Source organism: Phyllostomus discolor, chromosome 5 (assembly GCF_004126475.2).
Source record: "Phyllostomus discolor isolate MPI-MPIP mPhyDis1 chromosome 5, mPhyDis1.pri.v3, whole genome shotgun sequence".
Lineage (NCBI taxonomy): Eukaryota > Metazoa > Chordata > Mammalia > Chiroptera > Phyllostomidae > Phyllostomus > Phyllostomus discolor.
In genome coordinates this window covers 110,442,569-110,459,622 of record NC_040907.2, presented here as the reverse complement: position 1 = coordinate 110,459,622, position 17,054 = coordinate 110,442,569, and the positions used below count along the sequence as shown (strand labels likewise).

General features: G+C 38.9%; 1 protein-coding gene across 7 annotated transcripts in view; it reads left to right on the top strand.

Annotated features, from left to right (window-relative positions):
- SHLD2 (shieldin complex subunit 2) overlaps positions 1–17,054 on the top strand; it is a 234,068-nt gene that overhangs the window by 113,877 nt on the left and 103,137 nt on the right. The gene's annotated exons all lie outside the window — the stretch shown is intronic.

Genomic DNA, 17,054 nt, shown 5'->3' with positions numbered 1-17,054 from the left:
GCGCCCTCAGCCAGGCTGCCTCACCCTTCTCAGTGCTATGGGGGTGTGTAGGGTCTTTGCAAGAGCACAACCTTCCACACAACCTTGGTGTGGCTGCCCAGCTGGGTGCCAGGGAGGCTGGAGCATTGCTGTAGGAGAATTCCCCGAATAGTGTCTGTCTTTTCACTCCTTCCTCTTGAGAATTTACTCCTACTCAAGCCTGCTGCTCCATAAAGTGGCCTGGCTTCTCCCGCAGGCCAACTCTCCAGGCAGACCGGTGACCGTGGGGGTCAGGGCCAGTTGCATGACCCAAGGCCGCTGGTATCCACAGACTCCAAGTGTGCTCCTAGCCCTTGTGTGTTTGCTAGCAACTGGGTTCCTCCTGGTGCCACTCAGACCTTGTTTGGCTGGGGAGGTAGCAGTTGCCCCAGCTCTCTCCCAAGGACTGTATGGCAAACCCAGCAGCGGGTGCTAGGCCCAGGGCTACAGCCCCAACCCAGACCCCACCCTCATCTTGCAGCCCAGACCCTACAGTCTTGCAGCACTCCTCTCACTGCCTGGCTTTTCGGTTCTTCCACAATTCTTGGTCCCTTATTTTCATATATGTTGAGGTTTGTTCGTTGCTTGCTCTTTTACTTTGTAGATCAGCCAGGATTTTCTCATGTGTGTAGAGTGTATGAAATCTGCTCCCTTCTACCCCGATGCCATCTTCCTTCCCTCGTCATCTTCAAATAGTGACAGTTTTGCTTCCTCCTTTCCAGTTAGGGTGCATTTTATTTCCTTTTCTTGTCTGATTGCTGTGGCTAAAACTTCCAATACTATGTTGAATAGAAGTGGTGAAAGTAGACATCCTTGTCTTGTTCCTGATCTCAGTGGGAAAGAATTTAGTTTTTGCCAGTTGAGTATGATGTTGGCTGTACGTCTCTCATATATGGTGTTTATTATGTTGAGGTATGCTCTCTTTACTCTGACTTTGCTGACTGTTTTTATCATAAATGAGTGCTGGACCTTATCAAATACTTTTTCCACATCTGTTGATATGATCATGTGGTTTTGGTATTTCCTTTTGTTTATGTGATGTATTACATTTTTGATTTGTGAATATCATACCATCCTTGCATCCTGGGATGAACCCCATTTGATCATGGTGTATGATCTTTTTAATGTATTGCTGGATGCTGTTTGCCAATATTTTGTTGAGGATTTTAGTATCTGTTTTCATCAGGCATGTTGGCCTGAAGTTTTCTTTCTTTGTTATATTTTTATCTGGTTTTGGGATTATGATGATACTGGCTTCATAAAAACAGTTTGGGAGTCTTCCCTCATCAGATTTTTTGAAATAATCTGTGAAAGATTGGAGTTTGCTATTCCTTAAATGCTTTGTAAAATTCTCCTGTGAAACCATCCATACTGGGCTTTTGTGTGCCAGGCATTTTTTTATAGTGCTTCAACTTTGTCAGATGTTACTTGTCTGTTCAGGCTTTGCTTCTTCTTCACTCAGTTCTGGAAGATTATATATTTTTAGAAATTTGTCATTTTTACATAGGTTTTCAAACTTCTTGGCATATAGTTCTTTGTAGTAATTTCTTACATTCCTTTGTATTCCTCTGGTATAAATTGTAATCTCTTTCATTTCTAATTATGTTTATTTGGGTCCTCTATCTTTTTTCTTGATATGTCTGCTTAAAGGCTTGTTAGTTTTGTTTATGTTTTTAAAGAATCTGCTTCTGGATTTATTGATTCTTAGAATTGTTCTTTTAGTCTCCATGTCATTTAATTGTGATGTGATCTTGAATAAATAAATCTTTAAAAAAAGACAAAAAGCACAAATATAAATAGTAAATGACAAGGATGGAAATAATTACTGAAATAGAAAAAGTTAAAAATCAGAACTACTGTAATAGCATAATCAATAAATACAATAAAAATAAAAATCAATGAGAGGCTACTTTTCAGAATTTTATGCAAATAAATTTGAAAAATCTAGGTATATAGTTTTCTGAGGAATTACAGAATGCCAAAATTGTTCCCATTAAAGATAGAAAGCTTAAATGGTCCAGTTTCTAAAGAAGAAATAGAGGAAGTTATTAAGGAACTACCATACAAAAATGTTCCAGGCCCACCTAGTTTCACAGAAGAATTATACCAGACCTTCAAAGACCAGATAGTTTCAGTGCTCTATGAATTATTCTAGATTATTAAAAAAGGAACTCCCTAATTTGTTTTATAAAGCAAGTACAACCCTGACACCTAAACCAAATAAAGGTATTACAGATAAATACAGACCAATATTATACATGATCATTGATGTAAAAAATCTGAACAGAATATAGTAAATGAAATCTAATACCATATTAGGAAGATAATGATCAAGGGAGATTTATTTCAGGAATGGAAGATTTGTTTAATATTAGAGGATCCCTAAATATCCCATACCATATTTGTGCATCCATGGAAAAATTATATGATTATCTCTGTAGATATTGAGAAACTCCTTGACAATATTCAACACCCATTTATTATTAAAAAGCACTCCAGGAAATAGCAATTGAGGGATACTTTCTCCTTCAGTATCAATCAATACAGTATCAATACAGCATTATAATATAATTGATACTGTATCAATAAAATAGAAATTAAAATAGAAATATTTTATTGATACTGTATCCATAAAATAGAAATATTTAATCCTAATGGCAGTATCTTATGTAATGGAGAAACATTAGAGGCATTTCCATTAAAATCTGGAACGAGATAAGGATACCCACTGTCTTTGCTGTTCTTTCTCATTATACCAGAGTTATTAACCAATCCAATTAGACAAGAAGGGGCATCTAACCAAATGAGTGAAGAATAATGAAAACTATGTCTTTGTATAAATGCTCTGATAACATCCCTGGAAAACTCCAGGAAATCAAAGTTAAAACCAATCCAAACAATGAAAGAATCCACTAGTGTAACAGGATAAAAAACTTAATGTTAAAAAAATCAGTAGCCTTCCTATATACAAACACGAAAGAGAGGGCATAATGGAAGGGAAAACTCATTTACAATAGCACTAAAGAAGGTACTTCAGAACAAAGAAGTGAGCAATCTATATGAGGAGAAATTTTAAATACTCCAAAGAGAAATAAACATGTGAAAACGTGGAAAGAAAATATTCTTAATTCTTGGGTAAGATGACTCAGCATTATAATGATATCAGTTCTCCATAAGTTAATTTATAAATTTGATAAAATACCAACCAATAAAAATACCAACAAGCTATGTTATGGCATATGCAAGTTTATATTGACATTCATATGGAAAAACTACCATGCAAGAATAACTAGGAGAACACTGAAAAAGAAAAGCTGTGAAGGACTAGCTTACTAGTCATTAAAACATAACTATAAAGCCTCTATAATTGAAACAATGTGATACTGGTGCATGAATAGATGATACACCAGTGAAATAGAATAGAAAGGTCATGAGGGAAAGTGGTGGTGGGAAAATAGAACTGTATCTGATTATTAATAAAAAAATGATTAGCCCTGGCTGGTGTGGCTCAGTAGATTGAGTGCAGGCCTGTGAACCAAAGGGTCACCAGTTCGATTCCCAGTCGGTGCACATGCCTAGGTTGCAGGTCAGGTCCCCAGTTAGGGGTGTGCAAGAGGAAACCAACTGATGTTTCTCTCTCCTTCCCTTGCCCTCTGTCTAAAAATAAATAAAATATTTTAAAAAATGATTAAAAAGAATAGAAGGATTGGAATCAGACCCACATATTGAGTTGGCCAAAAAAGTCTGTATGGTTTTTTTCTGTAAAATAAAACACACATTTTTCATTTTCACCAATACTTTATTGATTTGGATATTTTGAGTATGTCAGCTATCTCCCATGTGGTATAATGTTAATTGTTTTCACTTAATGTCTTAATTTGATTGCTATCAACTTCAACTGGTCTACCTGATTTTGGAGCATCATCCAGCAAGAAATCTCCAGCATGAAAATTTGTAAACCACTTTTAACACATTCAGTCAGTCACAGAACTTTCTCCATACACTGCAGAAATCTTGTGTTTGAGTTTTAGTTGTGTTTTTACTTTTCTTGAAATAATAAAACATAATCTGCTGAAAATCTTTCATGTATTCTTCCTTCTTCAATATTAAAATTGCTTTACAAAAATTCTCCAATTTTGATAAGTTTTTTTAAATGCACACTGATGTGACAGCTGTCACAAAACAATCTAACAAAATTGTTTCCAATGCAGTTAAAGACAGGTAAGCACTAGTAGAGCCATTGCATGGAAAAAACCAAATGAACTTTTTGGCCAACCCAACACATATAATTTAGTGTATGACGAAGATGGCACCTGAAATTACTGAGGTAAAGGTTAGTTTTTTTAATGAATGATGCTGAGGCAACTAGATAGCCATGTAGAAAAAGACAAAATTAGATCCATATCTCACAACAAATATAAGAATAAACTCCAAATGTATTAAAATCTAATATAAAAAAATAAAACCATACAACTAGTAGGAGGAAACAAATGATTGCCTCTTTAATCTTTGCGAAGGGAAAGACTTTCTTACTATTATTCAGAATCCAAAGAAGTAAAAATTAAAACTGATAACTTTTACTATAGAAAAATAAAATTTTGTTTTTATTTATTGATTGATTTTTATTGGTGTTAAGTACATTTGTTGCAATTTTCACCCTGCCATGCCACCCCCATATTTATTTTAAGCATATTTTATTGATTATGCTATTACAGTTGCCCCATTGTTTCCCCCTCTTATTCCCCTCTTCCCTGTACTCCACTCCCCCATCATTACCCCCCTAAGTTCATGTCCATGGATCATACATATATATTCTTTGGCTTCTCCATTTCCTTTACTATTCTTAATCTCCCCCTGTTTTTAACCTACCAATTATGCTTCTTAATCTCTGTACCGTTTCCCCCATTCTCCCCTTGCCTGCTGATAACACTCCATGTGATCTACATTTCAGTGATTCTGTTCGTGTTCTAATTTGGTTTGTTTTTGTTTTTGCTTTTTTTTGGTTCAGTTGTTGATAATTGTGAGTTTCTTGTCATTTTACTGTTCCTATTTTTGATCATCTTCTTTTTCTTCAGTAACTCCCTTTAACATTTCATATAATAAGGGCTGGGTGATGATGAACTCCTTTCACTTAACCTTATCTGGGAAGCACTTTTTCTGCCCTTCCATTCTAAGTGATAGCTTTGCTGGATAAAGTAATCTTGGATGTAGGTCCTTGCTTTTCATGACTTGGAATATTTCTTTCCAGCCTGTTCTTCCTGCAAGGTTTCTTTTGAGAAATCAACTAATAGTCTTATGGGAACTCTTTTGTAGGTAACTGTCTCCTTTTCTCTTCCTGCTTTTGAGATTCTCTCCTTATCTTTAATCTTGAGTAATGTAATTATGCTGTGCCTTGGTGTGTTCCTCGTTGGGTCCAACTTTTTGGGGACTCTCTGAGCTTCCTGGATTTCCTGGAAGTGTATTTCCTTTGCCAGATTGGGGAAGTTCTCCTTCATTATGTTTTCAGTTTCCTGCTCTTCCTTTTCTCCTTCTGGCACCCTTTTGATTTGGATGTTGGAATGTTTAAAGTTTTCTCTCCTTAATTTTAATTTTGGGCAGTGTAATTATGATGTGCCTTGGTGTGTTCCTCCTTGAGTCCAACTTCTTTGGGACTCTCTGAGCTTCCTGGACTTCCTGGAAGTCTATTTCCTTTGTCATTATGCAGAAGTTCTCCTTTATTACTTGTGCAAATAACTTTTCCACTTGTTGCTCTTCCTCTTCTCCTTCTGGTACCCCTATAATTCGGATGTTGGAACATTTAAAGATGTCCTGGAGGTTCTTAAGCTTCTCCTCATTTTTTTGAATTCTTATTTCTTCATTCTTTTCTGATTGGGTGTTTCTTTCTTCCTTCTGGTCCACACCATTGATTTGAGTCCCAGTTTCCTTCCCTTCACTATTGGTTCCCTGTACATTTTCCTTTATTTCACTTAGTGTAGCTTTCATTTTTTCATTTAATTTGCAACCATATTCAACCAATTCTGTGAGCATCCTGATTACCAGTGTTTTGGAACAGTGCATCTGATAGGTTGGCTATCTCTTTGTCACTTAGTTGTATTTTTTCTGGAGCCTTGATCTGTTTTTCCGTTTGTGCCATTTTGTTTTTGGCCTTACACACCTGTTACATAGTGAGGGGCAGAGCCTTTGGTGTTCACCCAGGCAAGGCAACCCAGTTGCTGGGTTGCGATGCTGTATGTGGGGCAGGAGTCCAAGAGGAAATAATGGCGCTTGCTCTGCTCTCTGCTGGATTTCCGTCACCCTTGCCACTTTCCATAAGCATATTGGCCTCTTCTGGTGCTGATTCCTGTGTGGGTTTGTGTACGTTCTAGGACCCTGCAGGTCTCTCCAACAAACTCTCCTGTGAGGCTGGGAGTCTCTCCCGGCACAGGTGTTTTCAGTTGGTGTTGTGGGGCTTTATTTCCTGGGCTGGAGCCCTGGGTTGCACAGTCTGTCTCACTCCCCAGTTTTGCCTGGTTTATCTGCGTGCAGATGTGGGACCGCCTGGTTAGCCAGCCGCCTTGTGTGCTGCGCCCCTCCACAATCCGCTGCCTCGCAGGTTCCACCTGCTGCTGCCTTGTGTGCTCATGGTCCGTCAGCTGTCGCCTAGTGTTCAGGGTCTACCAGCTGCTGCCTTGCATGCCCAGGGTCCGCCATCACCACTTTGCTGTGTCCCCTATCTGCCCAGCTGCCCAACTCCTCCCTTCCTACCAGTCTGGATGAATGTGTCTCCTTTAACTCCTTGGTTGTCAGACTTCTATACAGTTTGATTTCCTGGCCATTCTGGTTATTTTTTGTATTTAAATTTGTTGTTATCCTCCTCTTGGTTGTGCGAGGAGGCAAAGTGTGTCTACTTATGCCTCCGTCTTGGCTGGCAGTCACTCTGAGAAAGTCAGAGTTTGAACACTGCTCTTCTGATTTCAGATGTGCTAGAAATATGGTAACAAAGGAATCAGTAGATTTGAGGAATAAATTGGAGTTGTGGAAGAAGATATTTAGAGTTGGATTTTGCTGTAATATATTTGATATTCCTTATCTCCACTCTACCTCTTTTTTCTGATTTATGTTTCATACTGTCCACATTCTTTTCTGTTATGCTCATTATCTTTATTAGTGATATCACTGTTAATAAAATTCACTTAGATATTGAATAATTTAATTAGAATAGATGTCATGTATCAAGTTTTAAAAATGTTAAAACATTTTTATCCATCCATTTGACTCTTCTAGAAATCTTGATGTCATCTTTCATCTTTTCTTTACCCTTCACCTCTAATTGTTTGTTGAATTCTACCTGTGAACTATTTCAGAAATCTATTACTCTTTTCCCCTTCCTGCAGCCTTGCTTGGTTCCCAGTGCTCTTCATATCCTGATGGATGATCACCAGCCTCCTAAAGATTCTGCCACTATCTGTTCTGTGAAAACTGATTCCTTTACATTAAATGGTCCATAAAATTGGAAGGAAAGCATTATGTCTTTATTTTCACTAATTGCTAACTGAAAATTGTTATTTCCTTCCATTGTGAATAAGGCAACAATGTATCATAATATTAGCAGTTCTGGTGACTTGGTCACCAATGGAAAGCACATAGATTTTCAGATCACATTACAGTTGTTGAAGTTAACTTGAGTATCATCTATCCTGTGATATTTTGGTATACTTTGAAATTATAGTAGTGTTAAATATTCTGCACCATCTTGTTATTTAATGTATTAATGAGGCACATATATTATTTCATGGTTTTAAAATATTTTGATTACTATATGTCCATATAGTTGATTTTGTAATCCTATTTCATTTTGTGCACTTAAAATACTATTCTGTCATAAAAATATTCAAAAATTAGATAATGGTAATAGTTGCACAACTTTGTTAAATACTAAAACACTGAATTGTACAACTTAAAAGGGTGAATTTCATGTATGTTAATTACAGCTCAGTAAAGCTGTTATAAAAATACTGTTCTGGGGGACTTCTGGCCAATATAGAGGTGTAGGTAGATACACTTTGCCCCCTTGCACAAGCAAAAGAAGGACAACAACAAATTTTAAAACAAAAAATAACCAGAACTGCCAGAAAATTGGACTGTATGGAAGTCTGACAAGCAAGGAGTTAAAAAAGAAACATTCATCTAGACCAGTAGGTGGGGCCTAGACAGGCAGCTGGGGTGGAGAGGACTCCCGGCAAGGTGGCAGCTAGCTGAGCGGGCAGTACCACATTTGTGTGTGGATAAACTGGGAGGAACAATGGGGAGTGAGAGATTGAGCAACCCAGGGTTTCAATGAGGGAAAATAAAGCCTCAAAAACTCTGGAAATACCAGTGGGGGTTGAGATGGCAGGAGAAACTCCCAACCTCATAGGAGAGTTCAGTGGACAGACCCACAGGGTCCTAGAATGTACACAAACCCACCCACATGGGAATCAGCACCAGAAGGGCCCAATTTGCTTGTGGGTAGCTGGAGAAGTGACTGAAAGCTGGTGGAGAGCCAAGCAATTGTTCCAAGCATTGTTCCCTCTTAGACCCCTCCCCACATACAGCATTGCAAAGCAGCAAGATGGATTGCCCTGCTCTGGCAAATACCAAGGCTCTGCCCCTTACTACGTAACAGGCTTGCTAAGACCAAAAAAAAAAAAAAGAAAGAAAAAAAGAAAAGGCCCAAGTGAAAGAACAGATCAAAGCTCCAGAAAAAATACAGCTAAGATAAACATGAGAGAATCGAAGGGGGGGGCTAAGATGGAGTTGGAGTAGGAAGGAGCAGATTCGGCTTTCCTCTGCTCAGGGGAGAAAATCCTGACTGATCTATGGAGTAGAGAGGCAAGCAACCAACATACTTCAACATTATTGAAAATAGGGGACCAAGGATTGTTGCAGAACCGAAAGACAAAGAACAGACCCTAAGAAGAGTGCTGCAACAAGGTAGGGTCCCAGGACCAGAGTGTGGTCCCGGGGCTGCAGCCCCAGGACCAGGCCGCTGCTGGGTTTGCCATAGGGTCCTTGGGAGAGAGCCAGGTCACCTGCTCCCTCCCCAGCCAAACAAGGTCTGAGCGGCTCTGGGAGGAATCCAGGTGCTGGCAAACACACGGGGGCTGTGAGCACCTTTGGAGGCGGTGGACACCGGAGGGGCTGAGTCGCTCAGCGGACCCGGACCCCCACGGTCGCCGGCCTGGCTCGAGTGTTTGGCAGTGGGAGAAGCCAGGCCACTGTGGGGAGCAGCAGGCTTGAACAGGAGGAATTTCTCAAGAGGAAGGAGTGAATAGACACAGACGCTGTTTGTAGAATTCTCCTAAAGTGATCAGTGGCTCCAGCCTCCCTGCTACCCAGCCGTGGGTGCACGGGCGCGTGGGAGCACGTGCAAGGAGAGCATCCCTGCACCCCAGTCCACTGCAGTAACCATGGGGAAAGACCTGATTCCCACACCCAGGGCTCAAGGCTGAGGAGCCAGTGCTCCCCTGGCCACTGCCCGAGGAAGAAAAGCCAAAACAATCATCCTTCAGCCTGCCTCAGCCAGCAAGAGCAGAAAAACCAGTTTGGCCACTTTGAAACCAAGAGACTTTTTAATTTGATTCTATTTTTTTAACAATTTTTAATTTTTTCATTTTTATTGTTTTTATTCTCTTTTGATTTCTTTTTCCTCTCTTACCTGATTTCTTGTTTTATTCCTTCCTCCTTCCTGTCCTCCAATTTTATCTCTTCTTCATTCCTTCGCCTGCTTTTTCTATTTTTACTTTTTACAATTTTTTCTAAATACCTACAAGTGAGACAAAATCCTGGATTTGTGAAAAGACCAAAGCTGAGCCCAAAGAAGGGGCATCACAACAGCTGGGACAGTGAGACAAATGTCACTCTGCTATTACAGAGAACCTGCAAGTTATTGCATATTTGTATTATTATTATTTTTCCAGTAGTCCTACATCTTTTTTTAACAGTACTTTTATATCCCTCTTCTTTTTGTATAGCCTACTTTGCTAGGCTGGATATATTGTATGACCTGACAGCTTTCCCCTGATATCTCTTTCCATACTGTATTACTAATCTACTGTCCTTTAACTCACCTGTGTCCCATCAGCACACTACTCGATGTTCTGTACTACCTATTCTTGTTACCTAGATCTCATAGACTCTGTCATATGAATGTTGCCATAATATTATTGTAAATAACTGCTATTCCATGCAATTGTAATTATTTCACAACACCCCCCCGCCCCCGCCAGATCTTAGCCCATTTCAAAGTTTCCTGAACTCTATTACTGTAGTGGTTAACTCTATTCTCTTACACACTACACGTATTTACTATCCTTTACTCTCACCTTACCCCAGAATCTGACCGCCCACAACCTCCCTGCTTTATAGATCCAACTCACAATCCTTCCTCCCCCAACAAGAGTCTTATCTTCTTTCCATCCTTTCTAAAAATCAGCTAGCTGGGTGGAAGACCACGGTTAACACTATACATGGTCAAAGGATCTCCTATCTCTTCCCTACTTGCTACTACTGTAAATAGCAGAGAATTCTCTGTTGTTGTCTTAAACCATTTTGCCTTCCCCCTCCAACTGATAACAAAAAAGAATAGGTGGAGGAGGTGAACACCAGGATACCCACTGGAAAAGGAAACCCAACAACAAAGGAACCACTAACAGATAACAACAGAAGAAGGTGAAGGAGGGAGTAGTAACCACACAAACCTGAATCCAGGACATATCTGGAAATACAACTAAACAGTAGAGACAGTACCCTGTACAAACAACTGAACAAGATTTCTTTAAACCTTGTACACACAGAAGAACCAGCTTCAGCACAACCTGCCCTCGCCAGCACAACAAAATACAGAAGGTGGTGGACAGAGTGACCCTCATTTTACCAGCTGGTGGGAAGGAACCACCAAAGAAGGACTCAACAACAACCAAAACCCAAAGGCAAACACAAAGCCAACTTAAACGACAGCCCAAGAGCAGTGAGCTTGGGAGATCAAGGAAACAGCACCACTGAAACTCACTGCTATTCTACTAAAGAAGTTCACAACATAAACCCAGGGAGCCAGAACAGATCAATAGAAGAAGCTGAGGTGAACAAGAAGAGTCTCACAAACAGTGGGAAGACAAAGAAACAATCCCCAAATGAAAAGAAAGGAGGAAGCCTCAGAAAGAATGCTAAATGAAATACAGGCAAGTCAACTACCAGATATTGAGTTCAAAGCAATGATTGTCAGGAAGCTCAATGAGCTCACAATGAGCTACCAGAAACTACAGGGAAGCTACAATGACCTCACTGCAAACTATACCAACATGAAAAAGGAAATAGAAACTCTCAACAAGGGCCAAGAGGAAATGAAGAATACAATTTCTGAACTGAAGAACACAGTAGAAGGAATGAAAAGCAGGATCGGTGAAGCAGAAGATCGGATCAGCGAGCTAGAGGAAAAAGTAGAAGAAAACACCCAGAAAGAGCAACAAAAGGAAAAGAGGCTCAGAAAGAATGAAGAGGGATTAAGAGAAATGCAAGACAATATGAAACGTAATAATATCCGTATAATAGGGATACCAGAAGGAGAAGAAGAAGAGCAAGGGATAGAAAACCTATTTGAAAAAGTAATGATGGAAAACTTCCCTAATTTGATGAGACAAAAAGTCACACAAATCCAGGAAACACAGAGAGTCCCAATCAAGGGGAACCCAAAGAGGGCCACTTCAAGACACATCATAATTAAAATGGCAAAATACCAAGACAAAGAGAGAATCTTAAAAGCAGCAAGGGAAAAACAGGAAATAACATACAAGGGAGCCCCAATAAGGCTAACAGCTGCCTTCTCAATGGAAACACTCCAAGCCAGAAGAGAATGGCAAGAAATAATCCAAGTAATGAGAACCACTGGCCTGCAACCACGACTACTTTACCCAGTAAGGCTCTCAATAAAGACAGAAGGCCAGATAAGAAGCTTCTCAGACAAAAGAAGTATAAAAGAATACACCTCCACTGAACCAGCTCTGCAAGACATGCTAAAGGGACTGCTTTAAGGAAAGAAAGGAAAAGAGAGAGTGAGAGAGGAACACACATACATAAAAGGCAATGAATAAGTACCTATCAATAATAACCTTAAATGTAAATTGATTAAATACTCCAATCAAAAGACAGAGAATAGCTGATTGGATAAGAAAACATGACTCACACATACGCTGCCTACAAGAGACCCACCTCAGGATAAAGATCTGCATAGGCTGAAAGTGAAGGGCTGGAAACAAATTTTCCAAGCAAATGGACAGAAAAAAAAAAGCCAGGGTAGCAATACTCATATCTGACAAAATAGACTACCAAAAAAGGTCCATAAAGAGAGACCGAGAAGGTCATTTCATAATACTCAAGGGAAGAATCCACCAAGAAGATATAAATATTGTAAATATATATGAACCCAACATAGGAGCACCCAAATACATAAAGAAAATCTTAGAGGACTTCAAGAAAGATATGGACAGCAACACAAATATTGTGGGGGATTTTAACACCCCACTATCAAAAATGGACAGATCTTCCAAACAAAATATCAACAAAGATATTGTGGCACTGAACAATACCCTAGATGAAATGGGCTTTACTGATATATACAGAACCCTCCATCCCAAAGAAGCTAAATACACATTTTTTTCAAATGTACATGGAACATTTTCAAAGACTGACCACATGATAGGACACAAAACAAGCCTCAACAATTTCAAAAAAAATGAAATCATACCAAGCATCTTCTCAGATCATAAGGGACTGAAACTAGAAACCAACCCCAAGAAAAAAACCCACAACATTCATATTCATGGAGATTAAATAGCATGCTATTAAACAGTGAATGGGTCAAGAATGATATTAGGGAAGAAATCAAAAGGTTTCTGGAAACAAATAAAAACGAACTCACAACAACCCAAAACTTATGGGACTCAGCCAAGGCAGTCCTGAGAGGGAAGTTCATAGCGATACAGGCCCACCTAAAAAAGTTAGAAACATTTTAAACAAACAGCCTAACCCTACGTGTACAAGAACTCGAGGAATAACAACAAAGACAGCCCAGAGCAAGCAGAAGGGAGGCAATAACCAAGATCAGAGCAGAATTAAATGACATAGAGACTAAAAGCACAATTCAAAAGATCAATGAATCCAAGAGCTGGTTCTTTGAAAGGATAAACAAAATCAACAAGCCTTTAAGCAGACTCATCAAGAAAAAAAGAGAGAAAACCCCAATAAACACAATCAGAAATGAAAGAGGAGAGATTACAACAGATACCACAGAAATACAAAGGAGTGTAAGAAACTACTACAAAGGGCTGTATGCCAAGAAATTTGAAAACCTAGGTGAAATGGACAAATTTCTAGAAAAATATAATCTTCCAAAACTCAATGAAAAAGAAGCAGAAAGCCTGAACAGACCAATAACAACAAAAGAAATTGAAGCAGTAATCAAAAAACTCCCAACACACAAAAGCCCGGGACCAGATTGTTTCACAGGAGAATTCTACAAAGCATTTAAGGAAGAGCCAACCCCTATCCTTCACAGAGTATTCCAAAAAATCCAAAAAGATGGGAGTCTCCCGAACTCTTTTTATGAAGCCAGCATCATTCTAATCCCAAAACCAGATAAAGACACAACAAAGAAAGAAAACTTCAGGCCAATATCGCTGATGAACTTTGACGCTAAAATCCTCAACAAAATACTGACAAACTGCATTCAACAGTACATTAAGATCATACACCATGACCAAGTGGGATTCATTCCAGGTATTCAAGGATGGTACAATATTCGGAAATCAGTAAATGTAATACATCACATAAACAAAAGCAAAGACAAAAACCACATGATCATATCAATAGATGCAGAAAAAGCATTTGATAAGGTACAGCACCCATTTATGATAAAAACACTCAGCAAAGTGGTAATAGAGGGAGCATTCCTCAACATAATAAAGGCCATATATGAGAAACCTACAGCCAACATTATACTCAATGGGCAGAAATTAAAATCTTTTCCACTAAGAACAGGAACAAGACAAGGATGTCCACTTTCACCACTTCTATTCAATATAGTACTGGAAGTTCTAGCCACAGCAATCAGACAAGAAACAAATAAAAGGAATCCCAATCGGAAAGGAGGAAACAAAACTGTCACTGTTTGCAGATGACATGATAGTATACATAGAAAATCCTATAGACTCCACCAAACAACTGTTTGACCTAATAAATGAATTTGGCAAAACAGCAGGATACAAAGTCAATATCCAGAAATCAAAGGCATTTCTGTACACCAACAATGAAACAGCAGAAGCAGAAATCGAGAAAAAAATCCCATTTGAAATAGCAAAAATAAAAATAAAATACCTAGGAATAAACCTAACCAAAGAGGTAAAAGACCTGTATTCAGAAAACTACATAACACTGAGGAGAGAAATCAAGGAAGACACAAACAAATGGGAACATATACCGTGTTCATGGATTGGAAGAATTAATATCATCAAAATGTCCATACTACCCAAAGCAATTTACACATTCAATGCAATACCTATTAAAGTACCAATGGCTTATTTCACAGACATAGTACAAACACTGCAACAATTTATATGGAACCATAAACAACCCCGAATAGCTGCTGCAATTTTGAGAAAGAAGAGTAAAGTAGGAGGGATCACAATACCTGACACTAAACTATACTACAAGGCCACTGTAATCAAAACTGCCTGGTACTGGCATAAAAACAGGCACATGGACCAATGGAACAGAACAGAGAGCCCAGAAATAAACCCAAGCCTCTACGGTCAATTAATATTTGACAAAGGAAGCAGCAACATAAAATGGAATAAAAATAGCCTCTTCAACAAATGGTGTTGGGAGAACTGGACAGCTACGTGCAAGAAAATGAAACTTGAGCACCAACTTACACCCTATACAAAAATAGATTCAAGGTGGATAAAAGACTTAAATATAAAGCGTGACACCATTAAAGTCCTAGAAGAGAGCGTAGGTAGGAATATCTCAGATATTTCACGCAGAAACTTTTTTACTGACTTGTCTCCTAGAGCAAGGGACATAAAGGAAAGAATAAACAAATGGGACCTCATCAAAATTAAAAGCTTCTGCACAGCTAAAGAAAACAATATCAAAATAAAAAGAGAACCAACTGTATGGGAAAACATATTTGCCAATGATACCTCAGACAAGGGTTTAATCTCCAAAATATATAAAGAACTTACACGACTCCACTCTAAGAAGACAAGTAACCCAATTAAAAAATGGGCAAAGGATTTGAACAGACACTTCTCCGAGGAGGACATACAGAAAATCCAAAGACACATGAAACGATGTTCAATATCTCTAGCTATCAGAGAGATGCAAATTAAAACCACGATGAGATACCACTTCACACCAGTCAGGTGGCCATCATAAACAAAGCAACAAACAACAAGTGTTGGAGATGTTGTGGAGAAAAAGGTTCCCTAGTGAACTGTTGGTGGTACTGCAGACTCATACAACCACTATGGAAAGCAGTATGGAACTTCCTCAGAAAACTAAAAATGAATCTGCCTTTTGACCCGGCAATTCCACTGCTGGGACTATATCCTAAGAACACCGAAACACCAATACAAAAGATCCTTTGCATCCCGATGTTGATAGCAGCACAGTTTACAGTAGTTAGGTGTTGGAAGCAACCTAGATGCCCATCAGTAAATGAATGGATCAAAAAACTATGGTACATTTACACAATGGAATTCTATGCAGCAGAAAGAAAGAAGGAGCTCCTACCCTTTGCAACAGCATGGATGGAGCTGGAAAGCATTATGTTAAGCGAAACAAGCCAGGCAGTGAAAGACAAATACCACATGATATCAACTTTTACAGGAACTTAAATAACAAAACAAGGAAACAAGCAAAATATAACCAAAGACACTGAAATAGGGGCAGACTGACAGTGACCAGAGGGGAGAGAAGAGGGAATTTCAGGGGGGAATGGTCAGGGTTTACAGGAACAAATTTGGAGGACACATGGACAAAAACTAGGGGTGGGTGGTAATGGGGGCAATGCGGGAGGGTTGGGTTGGTGGGCTGAAATGGGAGTAAGTGGGAGAAAACTGTACTTGGACAATGATTAAAATAAAATTTAAAAAAATCAAAAAAATATGAGAGAATCTTAAAAGTAGGAGGAGAAATGGTGACAGATACCTACAACAGAGTTCCCATAAGACTATCAGCTGATTTCTCAAAAGAAACTTTACAGGAAGAATAGGCTGGAAAGAAGTATTCCAAGTCATGAAAGGCAAGGATCTATATCCAAGATTACTCTGTCCAGCAAAGCTATCACTTAGAATGGAAGGGCAGATAAAGTGCTTCCCAGATAACGTCAAGTGAAAGGAGTTCTTCATCTCCAAGCCCTTATTATATGAAATGTTAAAGGGAGTTACTGAAGAAAAAGAAGATGATCACAAATAGGAATAGTAAAATGATAAGAGACTCACAACTATCAACAACTGAACCTAAAAAACCCCACAAAACAAACTAAGCAAACAACTACAACAGGAACAGAATCACAGAAGTGGAGATCACATGGAGGGTTATCAGCCAGGAGAGGGCAGAATTGGGGCAAAGGTACAGGGAATAAGAAGCATAAAAGTTAGGTACAAAATAGTCAGGGGGAGTTTAAGAATAGTATGGGAAATGGAGAAGCCAAAGAATTTATATGTGTGACCTATGGACTTGAACTAAGGTGGGGGATTGCTAGTGGGATTGGGGGTACAGGGAGCAGGGGACTAAAGGGGAGATAAAAATGGGACAACTCTAATATCATCATCAATAAAATATATTTAAAAATACTATTCTGATAATGGGTCAGTATGCTCTATCAGACTATGTATCTATTGTACCTAAGGGGTTGCAAATCCCTTCTCTTTGCCTGGAAATACATCCCAACCCCTAATTACTACCTAGAAAACTAAACATTTTTTCTAAAATCTTGGTGAAATATTTTCTCAAGAAAG